Here is a 23,932-nt window from a genome sequence, read left to right on the forward strand (position 1 = left end):
GTGGGGATCCATAATAAACCCCAGGAAGAGCAGCTGCTGCCTTGGCAGGAACTAATGGGGATCCTTAATAAATACAAATACAAAATACGCACTAGTAACCGTGGGGACCCTCAGTCCCTTCTCCAAAACAGCAACAGAAGACAGGGTTGTTGTCACGTTTAGTTTGATAGTATTTCCAGAGAGCCAAGATGGCGGGTGTCCTTTAGAGAAGAACAGGTTGTTGTCACGTTTAGTTTGATAGTATTTCCAGAGAGCCAAGATGGCGGGTGTCCTTTAGAGAAGAACAGGTTGTTGTCACGTTTAGTTTGATAGTATTTCCAGAGAGCCAAGATGGCGGGTGTCCTTTAGAGAAGAACAGGTTGTTGTCACATTTAGTTTGATAGTATTTCCAGAGAGCCAAGATGGCGGGTGTCCTTTAGAGAAGAACAGGTTGTTGTCACGTTTAGTTTGAGAGTTTTAATGTACCAAGCCAGCTATTTTGGTTTAGAAAACAAAAACAAAAACAGGTGCTGTCATGCCTAGTTTCATCAGCAACATTAGCACAATAATCTCTGCAGGTGTGTCTGTCCATTGTGTGGTAGTGTGTTACCCATCCAAATATTAACACCTTGCCAACGAGGGCCGAGAGCCATTTGGCTAACAGGCAGACCTCTCTGTGCTATCCATGGCTCCAGGATTTTAGGAGGTAGTGTGTGTCTTTATGTTGTATATCTTTTGTCTCTGAATGTCTTTGTCTTTGTGGAAATGAGCCGGTCTGTACTTCTCTTTGAAGCAAAGTCCTTTGTAATGTCTGCCAGGGGGAGTTGTATTGATTTAGCTGGGAACACACACAACCGCCCCTCCACACACCTCAGTCTTCATCCTCAGTACAACTCTCCCCTCATCCAGCCATCTATAGCCATTCTCAGGATTCCATGATTGACACTTTAAAACACGGTCCACAAGGCTCACTTCTAGACTCTCTCTATTGTCCTCTAATCACAAGTAATCAGGAGACGATGTGGAACCCGGTCACTTGGGGCAACAGTGAGTGTTGTTGCCTTCAAGTAGATTTTGCTGGGATCGCTGTGCAAGAGGATGGTGGATGGACGCAAGCTTCGGCCTCTAGCTACAAAGGTTGGATGTTTTGAATCCAGCGATAGAGAGTTGCTTTTGACATTTTTTGTTTCAAGCCTATCCCAAATGTTAACCCTGACCTTAACCATTCAGAGTTAATGCCTAACCTTAACCATTCAGAGTCAACGCCTAACCTTAACCATTCAGAGTCAACGCCTAACCTTAACCATTCAGAGTCAACGCCTAACCTTAACCATTCAGAGTCTACGCCTAACCTTAACCATTCAGAGTCTACGCCTAACCTTAACCATTCAGAGTCTACGCCTAACCTTAAGCATTCAGAGTCAACGCCTAACCTTAAGCATTCAGAGTCAACGCCTAACCTTAACCATTCAGAGTCTACGCCTAACCTTAACCATTCAGAGTCTACGCCTAACCTTAACCATTCAGAGTCTACGCCTAACCTTAACCATTCAGAGTCAACGCCTAACCTTAACCATTCAGAGTCAACGCCTAACCTTAACCATTCAGAGTCAACGCCTAACCTTAACCATTCAGAGTCAACGCCTAACCTTAACCATTCAGAGTCAACGCCTAACCTTAACCATTCAGAGTCAACGCCTAACCTTAACCATTCAGAGTCAACGCCTAACCTTAAGAATTTTGCATTGAACTATACAGAGAGGTAACCAAATAACCACACACACACACACACACACACACACACACACACACACACACACACACACACACACACACACACACACACACACACACACACACACACACACACACACACACACACACACACACACACACACACACTTTTTGTGACTAACAATGTTTTTGACATCACAGGAGATCTCTAGGGTGAAACGTGATGGTATAGTCCTAAGGTGGAGTTGATAGAGCATGGCGCTTGTAACGCCAGGGTAGTGGGTTCGATCCCCGGGACCACCCATACGTAGAATGTATGCACACATGACTGTAAGTCGCTTTGGATAAAAGCGTCTGCTAAATGGCTTATTTTTTATTTTTTATTTTTTTCATCCAAGGATATCTTGAAAGTTAAATTAAGAAAGATTTGCCAAAACGGGTCCCCACTACACGGCCAGGAGAGGATCACACCTCCCGTGTGAGCAAACGTTTATTTAGCTAGTTTGTTAGCCAAAACTACGGATTGTGTAATATGAATATTATATGTATACAAACCATAAAGACAACACTCGAAACATACTTTTAGATTGAAAATTTGCAAATTAACTTCCACTGATGCTACCTGGGCTGGTCCCACAGTTGTGTCTAGTTGACTGGTCCCACAGTTGTGTCTAGTTGACTGGTCCCACAGTTGTGTCTAGTTGACTGGTCCCACAGTTGTGTCTAGTTGACTGGTCCCACAGTTGTGTCTAGTTGACTGGTCCCACAGTTGTGTCTAGTTGGCTGGATGACCTTCGGGTGATGGCCCATTCTTTGATCACCACGGGAAACAGTTGAGAGTGAAAAACCCAGCTGCGGTGCAGTTCTCGACACACTCAAACCGGTGCACCTGGCACCTACCCGTTCAAAGGCACTTCATCCTTCTTTAACCTGTCTCCTCCCCTTCATCTACACTGATTAAAGTGGTGACATCAATAAGAGATCAGTCTGAAAAGAGCTTAATGTTTTGTATACTCAGTGTTATACAGTATGTGACCCATTTAGAAAAGCTGGGTATATGACGGACGTCACTACTTCACAGGAAGTCATTTATTGAAATGCCTTCAGGAACATGTGAACTTTCATGTGCCTTAATTAATAACAAAGTGTACGTCATCTGTAAATATCCCCCAAAAATGTTAAATTACAAACCTAAGTTGGTTTTGCCAAAGAAAAAGACAATTCGTAGGCGATCGAATAAACCCCCACTGCTTTCTGTATTCCGCAATAAGCAAAGAGGAAAACGCTCAGCCAGAGTGGCCGGGGACTTTAAATGCAGGGAAATTTACAGCAACCAGAGGGAAAAAACTCTGGACCACATTTACTCCACACACAGAGACATGTACAAAGCTCTCCCTCGCCCTCCATTTCACAAATCTGACCATAATTCCATCCTCTTGATTCCTGCTTACAAGCAAAAATTAAAGCAGGAAGCACCAATGACTCGATCAATAAAAAAAGTGGTCAGATGAAGCAGAAGATGCTAAGCTACAGGACTATTTTGCTAGTATGGACTGGAATATGTTCCCTCTGATGGCATTGAGGAGTACACCACATCAGTCATCGGATTCATCAATAAGTGCATCGATGACATCGTCCCCACGGTGACTGTACGTATATACCCCAACCAGAAGCCATGGATTACAGGCATCCACAGAGTGAGCTAAAGGCTAGAGCTGCTGCTTTCAAGGAGCGGGACTCTAACCCAGAAGCTTATACGAAATCCCGCTATGCCCTCCAACGAACCATCAAACAGGCAAAGCATCAATACAGGACTAAGATCGAATCGTACTACACCGGCTCTGGCGCTCGTCGGTTTACCTGGGCTTGCAAACCATTACAGACTACAAAGAGAAGCACAGCCGAGAGCTGCCCAGTGACACGGGCATACCAGATGAGCTAAACTACTTCAATGCTAGTTTCGAGGCAAATAACACTGAAAAATGCATGAGAGCACCAGCTGTTCCGGAAGACTGTGTGATCACACTCTCCGCAGCTGATGCGAGTAAGACCTTTAAACAGGTCAACATTCACAATTCCGCAGAGCCAGACGGATTACAAGGATGTGTACTGTACTGCGAGCATGAGCTGACCAACTGGCAAGTGTCTTCACTTACATGTTCAATCTCTCCCTGTCTGAGTCTGTAATACCAACACATTTTAAGCAGACCACCATAGTCCCTGTGCCCAAGAACACTAAGGTAACCTACCTAAATGACTACAGACCCGTAGCACTCATGTCTATAGCCATGAAGTCCTTTGAAAGGCTGGTCATGGCTCACATCAACACCAATATCCCAGACACCCTAGACCCACTCCAATTTGCATACCGCCCTAACAGACCACTGATGATGTAATCTCTATTGCACTGCCCTTTCCTACCTGGACAAAAGGAACCCCTATGTGAGAATGCTATTCATTGACTACAGCTCAGCGTTCAACACCATAGTGCCCTCAAAGCTCATCAATAAGCTAAGGACACTGGAACTAAACACCTCCCTCTGCAACTGGATTCTGGACTTCCTGACGGGCCGCCCCTAGGTGGTAAGGGTAGGTAACAACACATCTGCCACGCTCATCCTCAACACAGGGGCCCCTCAGGGGTGTGTGCTCAGTCCCCTCCTGTACTCCATGTACACTTATGACTGCATGGCCAGGCACGACTCCAACACCATCATTAAGTTTGCCGATGACACAACAGTGGTAGAGCTGATCACCGACAACAACTAGACAGCCTATAGGTCCGAGACCCTGTCACCAGGACAACAACCTCTCCCTCAATGTGATCAATAGAAAGGAGATGATTGTGGACTACAGGAAAAAGAGGACTGAGCTCCCCCTCAGGAGACTGAAAAGATTTGGCATGGGTCCTCAGATCCTCAAAAGGTTCTACAGCTGCACCATCCAGAACATGGTTGCTTCACTGCCTGGTATGGCAACTGCTTGGCCTCCGACCGCAAGGCACTACAGTAGTGTGAACGGCCCAGTACATCACCGGGGCCAAGCTTCCTGCTATCCAGGTCCTCTATACCAGGCGGTGTCAGAGGAATGCCTTAAAAATGTTCATAAACTCTAGCCACCCTAGTCATAGACTGTTCTCTCTGCTACTGCACGGCAAGTGGTTCCTACCCCCCCAAGCCATAATACTTTTTACATCTGTTATTTTACAGATGTTCTTTAGTTACTTGTTACTTTTATTTCTTATTCTTATTAGTATTTTTTCATTTTTGTTTTAAACTGCATTGTTGGTTAGGGGCTCGTAAGTAAGCATATCACTGTATTCGTGGCACATGTGACAAATACAATTTGATTTGATTTGTTTGGCTGAGTTAATGGGTGGACTGGACATGCTGAGAGATGACTTCTGATTGGTCTGCCATGTCGCAGGCTTCTGCCTATAACATGAGCTGCTCTCTCTTCACTACCGATTGTTTTGTGGAGTGTATTCCGCTAACGAAAGTTTTTTGGACTAAACTGTTTCTGTTGCAACTTAAACGTTTTGCGCTCAAACAGACAGAAGGCTCCTCCTCTCAAAATGTCAGCACCTGGAGACGTTTCCGAGCTGAACAGGAGGATTATAAGATCGAGTTAAGTCGGGACGCCACAAGGCCGCAAGCAAAGTCAGAGGGGAAAATGAATATTGGGACATGGACACAGAAAGGTGGATTCCTGAGCAGGAATGGAGGAGGAAAGAGAAAGAAGAGGTTGGATTTGAATTTGAAGAAGATGGCGATAAAAATGTGGAAGATTAGTGTCAAGTGCAAACAGAATGAGCCTAGTGCCAAACCAAGTTCTGGAGGTGAAATAGAAGTGAATGAAGGCGAGTTAAGTGAGGTGGAAGGTGTGGTGAAAATCTTGGAACCCGAGCCTGGCATCAATGGACATGATCAAGAAGAATCTGGTCCAGTTAGAGCTGTTGTGCCGAATCCACTGCAGTGTTTCAGGTGCCACGTTTATGGTCATGTTTCAGCAGTTTGTAGGAGGGAGATTCCAAGATGTGGGAAGTGTGCAGGAGGCCATGGGATAGAGGACTGTGTAGCTTCAGTGGATAAAGTGGTGTGTGTCAACTGTTGGGGGGCTCATGTTGCTGGGGATTGGAAGTGTCTGGGTGTGAGAGAGGCAGGTTGAGGTGGATCGAGTCAGAGTAGTGCAGAAGGTGTCGTATGCTGAGGCAGTGAAGAAAGTAGAATAATAATAATAATAATATATGCCATTTAGCAGACGCTTTTATCCAAAGCGACTTACAGTCATGTGTGCATACATTCTACGTATGGGTGGTCCCGGGGATCGAACCCACTACCCTGGCATTACAAGCGCCATGCTCTACCAACTGAGCTACAGAAGGACCATGGTAAAATAGGTCAAGGGTGAGGGATCCTGAGAGGATCCTTGGGAGAAGTAGATCTGTGCTAGAACAGAGGGATAAGCCAACAATTTTTTTTATTTTTTTATGTTTTATTTGCTTCAGTAAGGTTGGGCTTCTTAGCGTTCATAGCAATGGTTAACTGTGCCTCAGAAATGCAAAGGAAATCACAGAAAATATATGTTGTGGTGGCAGCTGCAGAGATGTATTTGGCCATACGAGACTTGACTTCAGAAGAGCTTACACAGTGTGTTGACCTCCCAGGCCGTTGGCATGGTGCAGTAGCAGATAGGTTCAAAGTAGTGTTTGGGGATAGTGAGTTTTTAATGATTGTAGGGTTAGTTGGAAGGATGTTTTAAAAAATGTTTTTAAAAAGTTGTATCACAAAGTATAATGGATTTATATTATAGTGCAGTTGGGGGCAGTAATGCAACATATTGGATGCCAACCGCCATTCAACTCCAAAGAAGAAGAAAAATCTTTGCTTTATGAAAGATATAGCCATGGAGAACTGCAAAAAGTGTTGCTTACTACTCTCAACAACATTGCTGCCCTGAATTTATCAAACAAAGTTCCCCAAAAAAGTTGTGATGGACTACTTTCTGGAGGACGATCGTACCATGCTGACTCTCTCTGACTGAAAATGAATCAGACGATGAGGAAATCACTGACTTAAAGTAAAAACATTTGAATTCATCCAGATGATATAAAGTCTTCTGTGATGGGGAAGAAACGGAGATCAACAGTGTTGTTATCACGGAAGAAGTTGACTGAGTTGAAATCAGTGGAATGCCCGGTGAAAAAGAGGAGTATGAGAAAGTGACGCAGAAAATTCTGATGTTTTGATTGCAAATGCGAACAGAGTCGAAAAGAGAACACAGAAGGCTGTTGTATAAAACACCTGTCTCCCTGGATTACATCTTCAAACTAATGGCAACCATGACCGTGAAACATTTGAGATTTTATACATTCAAATTTGGTCAGAAAGTAATTTTCATTGCATGTTAAAGCGTACTGTTAGCTACCTAGCTAACATTGAACCTAGCTGGTTAACTTGAGCTACCTGTAGATTCATAACACATAATTTCATGCTGCACCATCGAGAGCATCCTGACTGGTTGCATCACTGCCTGGTATGGCAACTGCTTGGCCTCCGACCGCAAGGCATAGACTCTAGCTACCCTAGTCATAGAATGTTTTCTCTGCTACCGCACGGCAAGCTATGACATTCTGTTTGTATTGCTAGTAGTGTGGGTTGGGATCATGGTTCATTGTTTAGCCAGTTAGTCTAAACAAAAAATACTCCACTTTGCCACATGATTATATGACCCAGCAACGTAGCCAGGTGTGTCTGGAGGTGACTGCATCCATCTTACGTCCAGTATTTCATGACATGTGACCAGGTCTAGACAATAGAGACCCCTCCACTTAGCTAGACGTGGCTGGTGGGTGGTTGTAGCCTCTCTTTCACATCCATCAATTTAGGAAAGTGTGTCTGGGAAGGCCTCATGTAATAATTACAAAATATTTGTATCTGGTATTTGTCTTTCAGGAATCAGCAGAACATGTCTAACTCTCCTCCACCAATCATACAAGGAGAATGGTCTAATGACTCCCATCCAAAAGACCTGTAGAACACGTCTAACTCTCCTCCACCAATCATACAAGGAGAATGGTTTAATGACTCCCATCCAAAAGACCTGTAGAACACGTCTAACTCTCCTCCACCAATCATACAAGGAGAATGGGTAGAACACGTCTAACTCTCCTCCACCAATGTCTAACTCCACCAATCCAAGGAGAAAATGACCATCCAAAAGTAGAACACGTCTAACTCTCCTCCACCAATCATACAAGGAGAATGGTCTAATGACTCCCATCCAAAAGACCTGTAGAACACGTCTAACTCTCCTCCACCAATCATACAAGGAGAATGGTTTAATGACTCCCATCCAAAAGCGAGCCGGGCCGAGCAGGCACAGGTTACACCTGAAGCATGAGGACTTGCAGCGAGTGGTGAACTTCATCAACAACTATGCAGAGGATAATGAAATAGTATAACCAGGACCCCACCCAAGACACAAACACTTTGGTGGAAAGCTGCTGCCATCCCATGTGACAAAAGCAGTGGTGTCTCTACAAGGAAACCATGACAACCCTTGGTATGTAAAGCACGTTTTGATTATTTAATTGACCTCCAACATGATTGGCACTACTTTTATTGATCTTACATTCTTTATATTCTTACCTGGAGTTGTTCCTTATTGTAGGCTACTTTTTTTCACCACTTTTAGTTTTGAAATCTTTGATTGTTTACTACACCACCTTACTCACTCTGTTTAGCACATGGCCTCATGTATGTGTGAATCCTTAAAGAGATAGGTGGAGAAAAGGCTTCAGAGCTTGTGAACAATGCTGAATGGTTGTGAACAAAGAAGTGTAAAAAAACTCAACCAAAACTTTTCAAGGAGCATTTTCTCAAAAGTGTGGTTACAAGTTTATCAAAGTTCAAAGCAGCATTACTTTCCCATTGTTCCTCCAATTGCAGCCATTTTGACACTCTGGCTCTGTATTTTTATCCAATGTCAATTCTGATGATTTTTAATGAGAATTTTTAACCATTTAAGTTTAAGACAGGACTGGTGTGTTTGCCTTGTACCAACATTATATTTGAGTTAAAGAGTCAAGCTTGTAAAAGTGGCATCAATTTCAGAGGGTCTATCCCTTTAAGAGGCGAAGTCATCATGGTAGGAAATGGTTCAAGTCAGGGAAGGGCTTAGTGACATCATTTTCCTGAAGTGAAACTCAACTGGATAACAACAACAAAAAAGTAAGTCAGAGTTGTTGAATCACTGTTCCTTTTTCTCTGCTTGGAAGACAAAAGACTTAGGTAAGGAGAGAGAGAGAGAGAGAGAGAGAGAGAGAGAGAGAGAGAGAGAGAGAGAGAGAGAGAGAGAGAGAGAGAGAGAGAGAGAGAGAGAGAGAAAAAACACTTATGCTAAGCTAATACTTGTTTGTTTGTGATTTATATATATATGTGTGTATTAATGTATTTCACACTGAACCTTAACCGTCTAATACATGAGAATTCAACTTCAGGAAATATCTTCATGTGGATGTATATGTGAGAACCTTGCCACATATGCTTACAATATACGGAGCATTCGGAAATGATTCAGACCCCTTTACTTTTTCCACATTTTGTTACGTTATAACCTTTCTCTAAAATGAACTCAGTTGTTATATTTCCTCATCCATCTACACACAATACCCCGTAATGACAAAGCAAAACGTTTTTATTTTTAAAAATGTTTGCAAATGTTTTTTTGTTTTTTTTATGCAAAAAAAAATATCACATTTACATAAGTATTCAGACCCTTTACTCAGTACTTTGTTGAAGCACCTTTGGCAGCAATTACAGCCTCGAGTCTTCTTGGGTATGACGCTACAAGCTTGGCACACCTGTATTTGGAGAGTTTCTCCCATTCTTCTCTCAGATCCTATCCAGCTCTGTCAGGTTGGAATGGGAAAATCGCTTGCTGCACAGCTATTTTCAGGTCTCGCCAGAGATCTTAGATTGCATTCAAGTCCAGACTTGTTCCGAAGCCACTCCTGTGTTCTCATGGTTGTACAGTGCCTTGCGAAAGTATTCGGCCCCCTTGAACTTTGCGACCTTTTGCCACATTTCAGGCTTCAAACATAAAGATATAAAACTGTATTTTTTTGTGAAGAATCAACAACAAGTGGGACACAATCATGAAGTGGAATGACATTTATTGGACATTTCAAACTTTTTTAACAAATCAAAAACTGAAAAATTGGGCGTGCAAAATTATTCAGCCCCTTTACTTTCAGTGCAGCACTCCAGAAGTTCAGTGAGGATCTCTGAATGATCCAATGTTGACCTAAATGACTAATGATGATAAATACAATCCACCTGTGTGTAATCAAGTCTCTGTATAAATGCACCTGCACTGTGATAGTCTCAGAGGTCCGTTAAAAGCGCAGAGAGCATCATGAAGAACAAGGAACACACCAGGCAGGTCCGAGATACTGTTGTGAAGAAGTTTAAAGCCGGATTTGGATACAAAAAGATTTCCCAAGCTTTAAACATCCCAAGGAGCACTGTGCAAGCGATAATATTGAAATGGAAGGAGTATCAGACCACTGCAAATCTACCAAGACCTGGCCGTCCCTCTAAACTTTCAGCTCATACAAGGAGAAGACTGATCAGAGATGCAGCCAAGAGGCCCATGATCACTCTGGATGAACTGCAGAGATCTACAGCTGAGGTGGGAGACTCTGTCCATAGGACAACAATCAGTCATATATTGCACAAATCTGGCCTTTATGGAAGAGTGGCAAGAAGAAAGCCATTTCTTAAAGATATCCATAAAAAGTGTTGTTTAAAGTTTGCCACAAGCCACCTGGGAGACACATCAAACATGTGGAAGAGGGTGCTCTGGTCAGATGAAACCAAAATTGAACTTTTTGGCAACAATGCAAAACGTTATGTTTGGCGTAAAAGCAACACAGCTCATCACCCTGAACACACCATCCCCACTGTCAAACATGGTGGTGGCAGCATCATGGTTTGGGCCTGCTTTTCTTCAGCAGGGACAGGGAAGATGGTTAAATTGATGGGAATATGGATGGAGCCAAATACAGAACCATTCTGGAAGAAAACCTGATGGAGTCTGCAAAAGACCTGAGACTGGGACAGAGATTTGTCTTCCAACAAGACAATGATAAAATAACAAAAAAGTAATAACGAGGCTATAAACAAGGGGTACCGGTACCGAGTCAATGTGCGGGGGTACAGGTTAGTCGAGGTCATTTGTACATGTAGGTGGGGGTGAAGTGACGATGCATAGATAATAAACAGCGACGAGCAGCAGTGTACAAACCAAATGGGGGGGGATCCCATTTGAACATTAATTAAACGGCCCCCGGACTGGTTGATTGTTCAGCAGTCTTATGGCTTGGGGGTAGAAGCTGACTAGGAGCCTTTTAGTCCTAGACAGTCTCTGACTTGGGTGACTGGAGTCTATGACCATTTTTGGGGCTTTCCTCTGACACTGCCTATTATATGGGTCCTGGATGGCAGGAAGCTTGGTCCCAGGGATGTACTGGGCCGTACGCACTACCCTCTGTAGCGCCTTACGGTCAGATGCCGAGCAGTTGCCATACCAGGCGGTTATGCAACCATAGCTGCAGCTGTAGAACTTTTTTAGTCTCCCGAGGTGGAAAAGGTTTTGTCGTGCGCTCTTCACAACTGTCTTGTTGTGTTTGGACCATGATAGTTAGCTGGTGATGTGGACACCATGGAACTTGAAACTCTCGACCCGCTCCACCACAGCCCCGTTGATGTTAATGGGAGCCTGTTCAGCCCGCCTTTTCCTGTAGTCCACCATCAGCTCCTTTGTCTTGCTCACATTAAGGGAGAAGTTGTTGTCCTGGCACCACACTGCGAGGTCTCTGACCTCCTCTCTCATCGTTATCGGTGATAACCTCATGGCGACCGACTTGTGCTATGGGGCGGTAGTCATTTAGGCAGGTTACCTTCGCTTCCTTGGGCACAGGGACTATGGTGGTTTGCTTGAAACATGTACAGTAGATGAGAACACTCTTGGTAGATAGTGTGGTCTACAGCTTATCATAAGGGACTCTACTCCAGGCGAGCAATACCTCGATACCTCTTTTATATTATACATTGCGCACCAGCTGTTATTAACAGAGGTAGAGTACCTTATGATAAGCTGTAATTATTAATAGACACACACCCCCACCCCTCATCTTACCAGATGTAGCTTTTCTGTTTTGCTGGTGCATGGAAAATCCTGCCAGCTCTATATGATCTGTGTCGTCGTTCAGCCACGACTCAGTGAAACATAAGATATTACAGTCTTTAATGTACCGTTGGTAGGATAATCTTGATCGTAGTTCATTGATTTTATTTTCCAATGATTGCATGTTGGCCAATAGAGCGGAAGGCATTGGGGGTTTACTCTCTCACCTACGTACTCTCAGAAGGCAGCCTGACCTCCGCCCACTTTTTCTCAGTCTTTTCTTCACGCAAATGACGGGGATTTGGGCCTGTTCCCTGGAAAACAGTATATCCTTTGCGTCGGACTCGTTAAAGGAAAATGCTTCTACCTGTGGTGAGTAATCGGCTGTTCTGATGTCCAGAAGTTATTTTCGGTCATAAGAGACGGTAGCAGCAACATTATGTACAAAATAAGTTTAGAAAACAAGTTACAAACAACGCAAAACTACTATCAAAATAGCATTGTTGTCTGTCCTCTCCGGTGCCATTTTTAGCAGATTCGCTAAGAAATATCCAATCAATTGAATTTACCACAGGTGGACCAATCTAGTAGTAGAAACATCTCAAGGATGATGACTGGAAACAGGATGCACCTGAGCTCAATTTCGATTCTCATAGCAAAGGGTCTGGATACTTATTGTAAATAAGGTATCTGTTTTTTTTATTCGTCATACATGTGCAAACATTTCTAAAAACCTGTTTTTTTTTGCTTTGCCATTATGGTGTGTGTAGATTGATAATATTGTTTATGTAATCTGTTTTAGAATAAGGCTGTAACGTAACAACATGTGGGGAAAGGAAAGGGGTCTGAATACTGTCCACATGCACTGTATTGTGATCAACTGTGTATTACAATTGTTTGACATCACTTTTTTGGGTTTGTTCCTAACATCCTCCAGAGTTATCCTGTCTGAAGAGCCGTTCCAGTTCCTTCCGTCTGGATGACTTCACTGACCCAGTCACCTTCTCACGTGGACACAACTTCTGCAAGTCCTGTATTAGTGGATACAGGGATACCACTGACCTCTGTGAGTGTCTCCACTGTGTAAAAACAAATATACCTTTGACAGGAGACCTGATCTCAGCGTAAATAGGATCACTTCCAAAAAAATGGATGCTCAGCTCAGGAAGTTGTCTCCGGTTAAAGTCACAACCATCAACCCAGAAGTTGACCTACACCTCATCAAACCGGGAGAAGTGTCCTGTGATGTCTGTACTGAGGGTGAGCACAAGGCCCTGAAGTCCTGTCTGGTATGTCTGGTCTCTTACTGCGAGACTCACCTGGAGCCTCATCAGAGAGTGGCGGCCTTGACGAGACACAAGCTGATCGACCCTGTGAACAACCTGGAAGACAGGGTGTGTCAGAGACACAGCAGACCCCTGGAGATGTTCTGCAGGAGAGACCTGACGTGTGTGTGTCAAATCTGCACTGAGACAGACCACAAGACTCACAAGACTGTCCCTATAGAGGAAGAGTGTGGAGAGAGGAAGGCTCAGCTGGAGAAGACTAAAGGGAAAGTGCAGCAGATGATCCAGGAACGAAAGCAGAAGATTCAGGAGATAAAACACTCAGGCGACCTCAGCAAGAGAGATGCCGAGAAAGGCATAGCAGATAGTGTGGAGATCTTACATTTACATTTAACATTTAAGTCATTTAGCAGACGCTCTTATCCAGAGCGACTTACAAATTGGTGCATTCACCTTATGACTTCACTGCTTTGGTGCGGTGCATTGAGGACAGCCAGGCTGAGCTCATCGAGGTGATTGAGAAGAAGCAGAAAGCAGCAGAGAGGCAGGCTGAAGAGTTTATCAAAGAGTTGGAGCAGGAAATCACCGAGCTACAGAGAAAAAGCACTGAACTGCATCAGCTGTCACACACTGAGAACCACATCCACCTCCTTCAGAGTTCCCTCTGCAGCCTTCCACCTACCAAGAACTGGTCTGAGATCAGTGTAAACAAGAATCCGTGTGGGGCTCCTGTGATGAGAGCTGTGTCTGAGCTGGGGAAGACGCTCAAGAAAGAGATGGAGAAGTTGCCTGAAATCAAGTTGAAGAGAATCAGACAGTGTGCAGTAGATGTGACTTTTGATCCTGATACAGCACATCTCTGGCTTGTCTGGTGATGGGAAACAGGTGAGGTATGGAGACGGAGCACAGAACCTCCCTGACAACCCCGGGAGGTTTAACACTGGCGTCTGTGTCCTGGGAAAATAGGGCTTCTCCTCGGGGAGATTCTACTACGTGGTGCAGGTTAAAGAAAAGACTGAATGGACATTAGGAGTGGCAAAAGAATCCATCAACAGGAAGGGGTCTTTTACATTCTACCCGGGGAATGGATTGTGGACTGTGGGGCTTTGGGATGGGGAGACGTACGAGGCCCACAATAAGAAAGTTGACGTTCTGTCCCTGAAAGAGAAGCCCCAGAAGGTAGGGGTGTTTGTGGATTATGAGAAGGGAGAGGTCTCCTTTTACAATGTGGAAGCCTCGTCACATATCTACTCTTTTACGGGCTGCACCTTCACTGAGAAAATCTATCCCTTTTGTTACACACATGTAAAAAACGAGGCCCCATTGATCATCTGCCCTGTAAGTCACTCTAACTGAGTTTTCACCTGAGTCACATGACCTGAAAAGAGAACCCGCAGTCTGAGTCACATGACCTGAAAAGAGAACCCTCGGAGTGTGGTGTCAGGAAAATAACCTCACACTCAACGTCAACAAAACTAAGGAGATGATTGTGGACTTCAGGAAACAGCAGAGGGAACACCCCCCTATCCACATCGATGGAACAGTAGTGGAGAGGGTAGCTAGTTTTAAGTTCCTCGGCATACACATCACAGACAAACTGAATTGGTCCACTCACACTGACAGCGTCGTGAAGAAGGCGCAGCAGCGCCTATTCAACCTCAGGAGGCTGAAGAAATTCGGCTTGTCACCAAAAGCACTCACAAACTTCTACAGATGCACAATCGAGAGCATCCTGGCGGGCTGCATCACCGCCTGGTACGGCAACTGCTCCGCCCTCAACCGTAAGGCTCTCCAGAGGGTAGTGAGGACTGCACAATGCATCACCGGGGGCAAACTACCTGCCCTCCAGGACACCTACACCACCCGTTGTTACAGGAAGGCCATAAAGATCATCAAGGACATCAACCACCCGAACCACTGCCTGTTCACCCCGCTATCATCCAGAAGGCGAGGTCAGTACAGGTGCATCAAAGCTGGGACCGAGAGACTGAAAAACAGCTTCTATCTCAAGGCCATCAGACTGTTAAACAGCCACCACTAACATTGAGTGGCTGCTGCCAACACACTGTCATTGACACTGACCCAACTCCAGCCACTTTAATAATGGGAATTGATGGGAAATTATGTAAATATATCACTAGCCACTTTAAACAATGCTACCTTATATAATGTTACTTACCCTACATTATTCATCTCATATGCATATGTATATACTGTACTCTACATCATCGACTGCATCCTTATGTAATACATGTATCACTAGCCACTTTAACTATGCCACTTTGTTTACTTTGTCTACACACTCATCTCATATGTATATACTGTACTCGATACCATCTACTGTATGCTGCTCTGTACCATCACTCATTCATATATCCTTATGTACATATTCCTTATCCCCTTACACTGTGTATAAGACAGTAGTTTTGGAATTGTTAGTTAGATTACTTGTTGGTTATCACTGCATTGTCGGAACTAGAAGCACAAGCATTTCGCTACACTCGCATTAACATCTGCTAACCATGTGTATGTGACAAATAAAATTTGATTTGATTTGATTTGAACCCACAATCTGAGTCACATGACCTGAAAGGAGAACCCACAATCTGAGTCACATGACCTGAATAGAGAACCCACAATCTGAGTCACATGACCTGAATAGAGAACCCTCAATCTGAGTCACATGATGAAGCATCACTAAACATAACCAACAATCACAACAACAAAATAATGACCAAAACGTATTTTAGAGGGTTTAGAACTTTGAGATTTGAAAGCGTGAACTGTCTACTATCTGTGATTTAAAAAATTTAAAAAACGTTCTAATTAGTATTTGTCATCTTAATTCAAATCAGGACTGTACTCTGGACACTTTCCTGTTGTGATGACACAGTTCCTTCATCTAACCTGCTGAGATTACCTGCTATTATTAGAGATGTGCTTTAGTCACTCAGTGTGAAAGTCACTTCATCATGACCACAGTCTGTCGATGTTATAATGGGTGGATGGGGGGGGGCATGTTACTAACAGAAATGGAATAATGTGTTCCTGAACAAAGGGGGGGGGGGAACAAAATCAAAAGTAACAGTCAGTATCTGGTGTGGCCACCAGCTGCATTAAGTACTGCAGTGCATCTCCTCCTCATGGACTGCACCAGATTTGCCAGTTCTTGCTGTGAGGTGTTAGCCCACTCTTCCACCAAGGCACCTGCAAGTTCTCGGATATTTCTGGGGTAATGGCCCTAGCCCTCATCCTCCGATACAACAGGCCCCAGACCTGCTCAATGGGATTGAGATCCGGGCTCTTTACTGGCCAAGGCAGAACACTGACATTCCTGTCTTGCAGGAAATCACGCACAGAACAAGCAGTATGGCTGGTGGCATTGTCATGATGGAGGGTCATGTCAGGATGAGCCTGCAGGAAGGGTACCACATGAGGGAGGAGGATGTCTTCCCTGTAACGCACAGCGTTGAGATTGCCTGCAATGACAACAAGCTCGATCCAATGATGCTGTGCCACACTGCCCCAGACCATGATGGACCCTCCACCTCCAAATCAGTACAGGCCTCAGTGTAACGCTCATTCCTTCGACGATAAACACGAATCCGACCATCACCCCTGGTGAGACAAAACCGTGACTCGTCAGTGAAGAGCACTTTTTGCCAGTCCTGTCTGGTCCATCTTTATTTTAGTGTTTTTCAGAGTCAGTAGAAAGGCCTCTTTAGTGTCTTAAGTTTTCATAACTGTGACCTTAATTACCTACCGTCTGTAAGCTGTTAGTGTCTTAATGACCGTTCCACAGGTGCATGTTCATGAATTGTTTATGGTTCATTGAACAAGCATGGGAAACAGTGTTTAAACCCTTTACAATGAAGATCTGTGAAGTTATTTGGATTTTTACAAATTATCTTTCAAAGACAGGGTCATGAAAAAAGGGACGTTTATTTTGTTGTTGCTGAGTTCAGCTCCACAGGACACAGCTAATGGGAGAGAGAATATGGGAGAGAGAATGACTCCATGACAATGCTAGAAGACACTGTTGAGCGTTATAATATGCATCCCAAATCCCACCCTATTGCATATACTACACTAGGACCCTAGTCAAACAATAGTGCACTATATAGGGAACAGGGTACGATTTGGAACATAACCATTATATTTGTTGAATATATCACACTGTTAAAATTAAGCCGGGACTGTAAATACAGTCTCCCACCCCTACGGAATATTTATTGAAAGCTATACAACATCTGTCTGTTGTTAAAGATAGTTGCAGTGGCAGGGCACAGTACCTACACAATCAGCGTTTTGTGTGATGACGTGGGCTAATCTTTATAGTTGTTGACATATTGTAGCCACTAGCCTGAGTTCCTGGAGAGAAAAAAAACACACACAGGGCTTACTAACTGCTATTTCACTTCTCAATGATCGTCCAACTAGAGCACGTAGTAGTCTACATAGCTGTTCCACCACGGGGCAGCCGGACGGCCCCTATGTGTATAGGGACCGGGATGGTGTTGTGCTGTGAATGAGTACTGCACTCAATTCTTCATTGCTGCGCATCACCTCGCTGTCAGTTTAGCCTACATTTCAGTGATCTTATATTTGTATCCTTCAAGGCAGCTGTCAATGATCACGTTAGGCTGCGTTTCATTAGATTTTTTTTTTATAGCGGTTGGTCGTGAGACACCATTAATGTCTGCATTTTTCGGTTTGGCTATTTGGTTCAAGTGTATTAGTCTATAAATAAATATCTTTGCCAATATTCGTCATCTCTCTCCCATGTCTTATTCGACTAGTAGTTGTCCTGAAATGTTTATTCCAGAGTCTGATCATGACAGAGTACGTTTTGCTTCGTCCAGCGCGATATCATGTCTCACGTCGTTTGTCAACTACTGCTTTAAGACGGCATACTATGTGATGATAATCTCCATAGTTATGCTGACATATTGTAGCTAGAGTGACTGAAAAACGAACTAGCCAATGTTTGCAATGATAATGAGAAAATAATCTCTTGTATGTTGACTGCCTGCATGTGTCTTGCTTATATTTGATATGCATGCCCAAAATACTACTTGGCACGTACACAAGAAATAAAAGGTTTATGATCATGTCTTGTGTGTAGAACATGATAGCTGCGTGTAACCCAACACCCATCCTAAAAAAAAACACCCATCCTAAAAAAAACACCCATCCTAAAAAAAAAGAACTTGAAATCACGCTTGAAATCACGCTTGAAATCACGCTTGAAATCACGCTTGAAATCACGCTTGAAATCACGCTTGAAATCACAGAACGCATAGGTGGAACAGGTCAACATATCTTTAGCTTCCCCCTCACTGACATGTATGGAGAAACTTTATGTTGTAAGTGAGGAGGAAGCTCGTTACCGTTTCTCCTCTTAAAATATGATTAAAACCTCACCTTAACCAAACTGCTAACCATATGCCCAACCTTAAATTATAAGATTAAAAAAAAACATTACATTATGTTTTATGAATTTTTATGATATAGCCCATTTTGACTTTGTGGCTGTGGTAACTAGTGGGAACCGGGGGAAAGTGGCAGCAAAGCACTGGGAGCAATGAATGTACCTGTACCTAACGCACATGGTAGATATCACCGTATCAATATCAACGGCAAGTCGGGTTACAGATCATCCGGAATCGCAGTCACTCCAGTTGAAATGAAGTGCTTGAACACCAAAATGAAATGTACATCAAAACTAGTGGCAACTGAGCTGCCACCAACTTGAAGGAGAAGAAACCTTTAACTTTTCTGGAGTATTGAAACACATCATCCTGAGATGTTTTGAAACATTACATGGTGTGTTAGTCAAGTGTTGAGCAACACCTTTACCAGGGACTGGGAGAACTACAGGAAGTGGTTGAGCTCAGTGCAGAATTTGAACAGAACAGAACACCTTTACCAGGGACTGGGAGAACTACGGGAAGTGGTTGAATATTATAGTGCTTCGTGTTCAGCTCAGTGCAGAATTTGAACAGAACACCTTTGGTGTCATTTCCTCACTCTAAAGCTTCGAAACACACTAGTGGTTAGAGTGTTGGGCCAGTAACTGACAGGTTGCTGGATCAAATCCCCGAGCTGACAAGGTAAAAAATCTGTCGTTCTACCCCAGAGCAAGGCAGTTAACCCACTATTCCCCGGGCGCCGAAGACTTGGATGTCGATTATGGCAGTCCCCCGCAGCTCTGAGATTCAAAGGGGTTGGGTTAAATACAGAAGACACATTTCAGTTGAATGTTTTTAGTTTGTACAACTGACTAGATATTCCCTTTTACCAGTATGATGTTTTGAATCCTGTCTAGTGCAGAATTAGATCACATCGTCTGGGGTATTTTAATATTTACCATTGACTTATTTATCTGCCACAGGAGATTGGTGGTGCCTTAATTGAGGAGGACAGGCTCATGGTAATGACTGGAGCGGAATTAGTGTTATGGTATCAAATACAATTATTTTAATTGAACCTTTTATTTAACTAGGCAAGTCAGATAAGAACAAATTCTTATTTACAATGACTGCCTACCCCGGCCATAGCAGGACGACGCTGGGCCAATTTCGAGCTGGTCACGCGTGCACCTCAGCCACACTCAAGGTACTAAATTACATCATAACCGCCATTGATAAAAGACAGTACTGTGCAGCCGTCTTCATCGACCTGGCCAAGGCTTTCGACTGCCTATTGTCCGGATCTCTGGCAGTCTCTATGGGGTGCCACAGGGTTCAATTCTCAGGCTGACCTTTTCTCTGTATATATCAACGATGTCGCTCTTGCTGCGGGTGATTCCCTGATCCACCTCTACGCAGACCATTCTGTATACATCTGGCCCTTCTATGGACACTGTGTTAACTAACCTCCAAACAAGCTTCAATGCCATACAACACTCCTTCTGTGGCATCCAACAGCTCTTAAACTCGAGTAAAACTAAATGCATGTATTTTAACCGACCGCAGCCCGCACCTGCCCGTCCGACCAGCATCACTACTCTGGACGGTTCTGACATAGAATATGTTGACAACTACAAATAGTTAGGTGTCTGGCTAGACTATAAACTCTCCTTCCAGACTCATTTAGCATCTCCAATCCAAAATTAAATCTAGAATCGGCTTCCTATTTCGCAACAAAGCCTCCTTCACTCATGCTGCCAAATATAACCTTGTACAACTGACTATCCTACCGATCCTCGACTTTGGCGATGTCATTTACCAAATAGCCTCCAACACTCTACTCAGCAAACTGGATGCAGTCTATCACAGTGCCATCCGTTTTGTCACCAAAGCCCCATATACCACCCACCACTACGACCTGTATGCTCTTGTCGGCTGGCCCTCGCTACATATTCGTCGCCAGACCCACTGGCTCTAGGTCATCTATAAGCCTTTGCTAGGTAAAGCTCAGCCTCATCTCAGCTCACTTGTCACGATAACAACACCCATCCGTAGCACACACTCCGGCAGGTATATCTCACTGGTCATCCCCAAAACCAACACCCCCTTTGGCTGCCTTTCCTTCCAGTTCTCTGCTGCCAATGACTGGAACGAATTGCAAAAAATAGCTGAAGTTGGAGACTTGTACCTCCCTCACTAACTTTAAGCATCAGCTATCTGAGCAGCTCACTGATAGCTGCAGCTGTACACAGCCCATCTGTAAATAGCCCACCCAATCTACTTACCTCATCCCCATATTGTTTTTATTAACTTTTGTTTGCTCTTTTCCACACCAGTATTTCTACTTGCACAATCATCATCAGCTGCCGTGGCCTTCTTCATCATCTGCTCATCATCACTCTGCACATCATCATCTGCTCTTCATCATCTGCTCATCATCATCTGCTCATCATCACTCCAGTGTTAATACACTAAATTGTAATTACTTCGCTACTATGGACTATTCATGGCCTTACCTCCTTGCGCCATTTGCCCACTTTTTTTTCTATTGTCTTATCGACTGTACTTTTGTTTATCCCATGTATAACTGTGTTGTTGTCTGTGTCGCACTTTGCTTTATCTTGGCTAGGTCGCAGTTGTAAATGAGAAATTGTTCTCAACTGGCCTACCTGGTTAATATATATATTTTTTTTAAATAAAATTGTTGTGCCGCCCAATGGGACTCCCAATCACGGCCGGTTGTGATACCGCCTGGAATCAAACCAGGGTCTGTAGTGACGCCTCTAGCACGGAGATGCACTGCCTCAGACCACTGCGACACTTGGGAGTCCATAGTCTCCATGTTTTTTGATGAATTTTAATTTAAATCTGTTCCAGCCATGATCCTCCTCCGCCGTCCTCCTCTCAGCAGCCCCCTGTAGTATCCGATCATTTGCCCGTTTAACCCATTTTGAAAGCATTGTTGAGCACAGGGCTCACTCCACCAGCAGTAACCCAAACCCAAACTGGCTTCCCTTTACACTTTTGCTTTTGGTGTGCCAGGAACATTCACAGCTGAGCTCAACCTGTGAAAAGTTTAGCTCTTATAACCTGTTCTGATTATCTATTATTTTAGGCCAACACAATAAGAAGACACAGTGGCAGAATCAATTCAACCACACCTTTTTAATCAAAAGGGAGGCAACATGCCAACATCACTGGCATCCCTTGTATTCGTTTCTGACATTTTCAGACCACTAAGAGGACAAAAGAAAAATGATCAATCACTCTGATAGCTACGGGCGGCAACAATGTCAGACTACAACATGGCAAGTTGATGTTTCAACAATTTCAGACCACTAAACATTTTTTTGACCAGATAGAACCAGATACTTGGGCTGCACATACTAAAACAGAGGAACTAAAAGCAAAAAGATACCACTTTCAATCAACTTTAGCTAAATATCATGGCTGTCCATGCTGATTTCTCCGGTGAGATACATTCAGCCATCAATCCTCTTTCATGTTCCCTGTCTATGATTTGAAGGACGTTTTAGTTTTTTGAAACACAGCTAAAAGACTAAAATGGCTACACATCACTGCTCATTATTGAACATCATTTTTGACTTCTGACCAGGTTTGGATATTCGTTCATCGTGGTCCATCACACCTCAACAAACTGGTTAATATAGAATTACAGAAGTATTCTTTTTTTCTTCAAACATACATACAATATTGTTGTTTAAAAAAAATCATAATATCAAAATGACCCACTGTCTGTTAAAAACAAGAGCCATGTGGCAAGACAGGAAGTGCAAGGAGATTAACAACCAGACTTCCAATGAGTTCAATCACTCCAAAAAAAAATGAAATTAACAAATCATTGAAATTACTGTTATTGTTGTTGTTCACCCCAGAATCATTTCTGTTGAGTGTGTAAAACTCCAATAAAATTCCAAAGCAATGTACCATCTTACTGCCTCAGAAGTCAGAGGTTCAATTCCTGCTTCCACTTGTCCCACGATCTGCTGTTTCTAATCTGTCTAAATAAAGCATTTCAGAGTTCATTTCTGTTTTTAAAGCATTTTCGGTGTACCAGAACCCTTACATCGGATTTCATAATCAAACACCAGCTCTCAGGCTAGATGCATTACTTTTCATGGTTTCATTACACAATCATGCTGTTAAGATCATTTCTATTTTTACACAGTGTAGACAGAGACTGAAGCTCTGAGAGAAACTGCTGGGAGACATAGTGGCGGTTGGTTCTATGAAACTCTGGCAGAATCCTTCTCTGTCCAAATGGCATCCGTTTCCCATTGATCTGATCTTCATCTAGATCAATATAATAAGACAAAGACAGTCTGCTTAAACTAATAACACACAAACAATTATAATTTTCATGTCTTTATTGAACACACCGTGTAAACATTCACAGAGCAGGGTGGGAAAAGTATGTGAACCCTTGGATTTAATAACTGGTTGACCCTCCTTTGGCAGCAATAACCTCAACCAAATGTTTTCTGTAGTTGCGGATCAGACCTGCACAATGGTCAGGAGGAATTTTGGACCATTCCTCTTTTCAAAACTGGTTCAGTTCAGCAATGTTCTTTGGATGTTTGGTGTGAACTGCTCTCTTGAGGTCACGCCACAGTATCTCAATCAGGTTGAGGTCAGGACTCTGACTGGGCCACTCCAGAAGGCGTATTTTGTTCTGTTGAAGCCATTGTGTTGTTGATTTACTTCTGTGTTTTGGGTCGTTGTCCTGTTGCGTCACCCAACTTTTGTTGAGCTTCAATAGCCTTACATTCTCCTGCAAAATGTCTTGATAAACTTGTGAATTCATTTTTCCGTCGATGACAGCAAGCTGTCCAGGCCCTGAGGTACCAAAGCAGCAACAAACCATGATGCTCCCTCCACCATATTTTACAGTTGGGATAAGGTTTTGATGTTGGTGTTGTCAAGTGTCAGTGTGCGGCGGTGAGGTCGGAGTCAGGTGCAGGACACATAACTGAGTAAAATACATACTTTACTCGAAAAAAGAAACAACAATGATTTCCACGCAGGGAAAAACACACCAGCTCACAGAAGTCTTTCATACTAAACAAAGAACAAACACGCACAAAACCATGTGGGAACCAGAGGGTTAAACAGGGAATAAATAATAACGTAATGGGAACCAGGTGTGGACAATCAAGACAAAACAAATGGAAAAATAAACGTAGATCGGTGGCAGCTAGAAAGCCAGTGACGACGACCGCCGAACGAACAAGGAGAGGCACCAACTTCGGCGCAAGTCGTGACAGGTGTGTTGTGCCTTTTTTTTCTCCACACATGGTGTTGTGTGTTCCT

The 23,932-nt window shown here is 43.5% G+C and overlaps 1 protein-coding gene and 1 pseudogene across 1 annotated transcript in view; one reads left to right on the forward strand and one right to left on the reverse strand.

Moving 5' to 3' along the window:
- Positions 1-23,932, reverse strand: part of LOC123990495 (regulator of G-protein signaling 6-like) — a 142,269-nt gene that overhangs the window by 103,057 nt on the left and 15,280 nt on the right. The window lies entirely within an intron of this gene.
- On the forward strand, positions 8,110-14,736 carry LOC123990496 (annotated as a pseudogene).

Source organism: Oncorhynchus gorbuscha, linkage group LG12 (assembly GCF_021184085.1).
Source record: "Oncorhynchus gorbuscha isolate QuinsamMale2020 ecotype Even-year linkage group LG12, OgorEven_v1.0, whole genome shotgun sequence".
Taxonomy (NCBI): Eukaryota; Metazoa; Chordata; class Actinopteri; order Salmoniformes; family Salmonidae; genus Oncorhynchus; species Oncorhynchus gorbuscha.